The sequence below is a fragment of the Myotis davidii genome, unplaced genomic scaffold (genome assembly GCF_000327345.1).
Source record: "Myotis davidii unplaced genomic scaffold, ASM32734v1 scaffold362, whole genome shotgun sequence".
Taxonomy (NCBI): domain Eukaryota; kingdom Metazoa; phylum Chordata; class Mammalia; order Chiroptera; family Vespertilionidae; genus Myotis; species Myotis davidii.
In genome coordinates, this window is record NW_006297152.1 from 4,460,428 (window position 1) to 4,464,191 (window position 3,764).

Genomic DNA, 3,764 nt, shown 5'->3' on the forward strand with positions numbered 1-3,764 from the left:
GATCTAGGATACAAAAATTCTATTCTTTCTGAGGCTATTCATTAAATGCCGTCTAGTTCGAAACATAACGCAGTGATATGAAACAATAAACCATTCTGTTGTCTCACAGATTCTGTATGATGTGAATTTGGATAGGTACTTTGGGAGAGCTTCCCTCTGCTTCATGATGTAGAGTGTCACATGAGAAGACTTGAACAGCTGTTAAGATTATCATCAGTTATATTGTAAAATTTATAATATTGAGTGGTCTTATGCCAGTAAATTGAAAATGGAGGTAAAATAGACAATGTACCAGAAAACTGCAAATTTTCTCAAAAAGAAATAGAAAATGTGAACAAATCAAGTGTGAACTACTAATAAAATAGAGTAGTAGTCAAAAGTCTCCTGGTACTGTCCTTCCCATCCTCCCCCCATGTTTTGTCAAAGAAACCATGCCTAATGGTTTTACAGGTAGGCTTTACTAATGTTAATGGCACAATCCCATCTATACAAATTGTTCCAGGTAACAGGAGTAAAGTCTACCCAGCTTATTTTATGAATTTCCTGTAATCTGGATACCAAAATAAGGCAAAAACATTTAGACAAATCACATTTTTTGAACTTTGATATGAAAATCCTAAATAAATTACAAAATCAAATCCAGCAGAGTATACAATATAATAAATCAAGCACAAATAAAGTTGACCTGAAATACAAAGACCTATCTAAAGTCTATCTATAACCCACCTATTATCAGATTAAGGAAAAGATCCATATGTTGCCTATCTCAATAAATACAAATAAAATGAAAAGACAAGAACCATAATTAATAACAAAATCTTTTAGCTAACAAAGACTATTAACTTGATGTGAGTATATACAAAGAGTCTATAACTAACATTAATTATGAGACTAGAAGTATTATCATTAGAGTAAAGAACATGATGAGCCTGCTATAACCTCTACAATTAAATGTTATGCTACAAGTTCTAGCCCTGTATTTAAGAGAAAAAAACTGTTCAGTGATTAGCAAGGAAAAGTACAAAATATTTACAGAAAACATTGTTTTTTAATTAGAATCTCCAAGAGGCTTTTCAAGAAAAACATATTAGACTAAGTGTTGAGTAATGTTGCTAAATCATGATCAATGCAAAAAGTCAATAGCAATCCTATATACCTAAACAATAGGAAACTTATACACCTATGTAACAGGGGGGAAGACCCCATTTACAATTGCAACAAAAATAATAATATGCCTGCAAATCGTTGGACAAAAATATGTGAGACCTGAAAAAAAAATGAAATGGGTCCCCTATCCCATACATATGCCAACAGTTCTCAAAATTTTTGGTCTCAGAACTCCTTTATACTCTTAAAAATTATTGAAGATACCACAATTATTGTTTATGTGGGTTACAGCTATTGATATTTACTATGTTTTTTGATGTGAATGTTTGTGTCCCCCCACCCCCCCAAGTTCTTATGTGGAAATCCTAACTCCTAAAGGTGATGGCATTAGTAGGTAGGGCCGTTGGGAGGTGATTAGGTTATGAGGGTGGAGCCCTCATGAATGAGATTAGTGTTCTGATCAGAGACCTCACAGCCTTCAGAACTGTGAGCACTAAGTTTCTGCTGTTTATAAGTTGCTCAATCGGTGATGACATCATTACATATCACGTAGCCTCTGGAAAATTCTACTACTCACGAGAGAATGAGAGTGAAAAAAGCAAACGATGTCTTGGTATTCTGACAAAAATAGGGCTGACCTTGCAAACTTCCTGAAAGAGCCTTGGGACTTTCAGTTACTCCCACACTACAGTTTGAGAACCACTGCTATAAATTCAACTCCAGAGGAATTACAGATCTAAACCTGGAACAAAATAAAAATGTTATAACCACTAGAAGAAATTATCAGTGAACACCTTGATAATCACAGGGGAAGGAAGGATTATTTAAACGTACCATCAAAAGCATAAAGGAAAAGCCTAATAAATTTGAACACTCCAAATTTCGTAATTTTGTTTGATAAAATATCCTAGAAACAATATTTAAAGGAAAGTCACAGTCTGGGAGAAGATAATTGCAACACATATATCAAACAAAGGATCAATATTCAGATAATATAAGTTACTTTTATAAATAAGAGAAGAAAAAGTTGTGTGAGATTAAAACAAATGGACAAAATATCCAGGTATTAGTCCTTTATATGAATAAAGCTACTGATCCATCTTTCTTCGGTCAGCGGGTCTGAGCTCCCACAGGAAGACTTTTATGTCTTATGGTGCTAAGCAAGGCAGGGAAAGCATTGAGTAGGAATGAGGTCAGCTGCCTTCCACTGCTTTTCACAGTCATCACAGACAATTTCTTAGGCTTAGAAGATTTTTGTCTTTTAAATAGATTTTTTTCATTTCTTATTCTCTTTTCTTCTATACCACTGGTTCTCAACCTTCCTAATGCCGCGACCCTTTAATACAGTTCCTCATGTTGTGGTGACCCCCAACCATAAAATTATTTTTGTTGCTACTTCATAACTGTAATTTTGCTACTGTTATGAATCATAATGTAAATATCTGATATGCAGGATGTATTTTCATTGTTACAAATTGAACATAATTAAAGCATAGTGATTAATCACAAAAACAATATGTAATTATATATGTGTTTGCCGATGGTCTTAGGCGACCGCTGTGAAAGGGTCATTCGACCCCCAAAGGGGTGGCGACCCACAGGTTGAGAACTGCTGTTCTATATGAATGAAAAGAGCATTTGCTAATCATCCCACTTTCAAGTAAGTTTACATATTATAGTGTGTGTGTGTGTGTGTGTGTGTGTGTGTGTGTGTGTGTGTGATATTTCTCTACTTATTATTTTTTGGCTTGCATATCTAATCATTTAGTGGACAAAGGTTTTATGTGTAAACCATGCAAAAACACATATCCAGGCTCAGTATAAGATTTTAGAATCAAAAATAAGAACTTTGGAGAGAAGCTAAACATGAAAAGAATGGAAAATGTTAGCATGTACCCTGCCATCCTCCTGCTACTCGATTCCGGTCAGAGGGAAACCAGGGTTCAGTGATGAAGACCACATCCTGTTACCATGGAAACGATTGTGCTGTCACAAATTTAGTGCTCTGACTTCATGGTGAAGAGGAACCGATGGTCTGGGTGAGAATAAATACCCAGGTTAGCAAAATTATTTGGAGAATGAGCCATCCGTAGATTCTTTTTGGAAGTAGGTAGGAACATAAATAACTAGTACATAGTAGCTTTACAAAGCCCATTGGGCAAGAAGGAGCTTAGCCAGGGTAAAACTTACAAAGCTCTCTTCCAATGAGAGGAAAAGAAACACTCTACTGTAGGATGAAGCACAGGTGAGAACAGGATACAACTAGAACACTTAGGGCCAGCAGTGAGGCCCACGTGTGCCACACTTTTTACACTGTCCCATTTTGGGGCATTTCTGGCTTCAGTGTTGACTTGATTTCAGCATTCTGGGTCATACATTTCCAAACAACCTCAAGACCACAGGCTTGGATAGTTGGGCTAGTAGGGTAGGGCCTGGTATAGAGGTATCTTGCTTCCAAATGGCCACAGTCCAGACCCGATTCTCCAGCTGTTCTGGTGGTCTGGAAACCAGTCTCCACTGACAGAACAATAAAACCAAGGCATCCCCAGCAACTGAAAAAAAAAAAAAGACCAAAAGCATTAACTTTCAGTCTGGTAGGTTTTTATCATGACATTGTTCTTTTAAAGGGCAATGAAATTTCCCAATGCTATAAAATC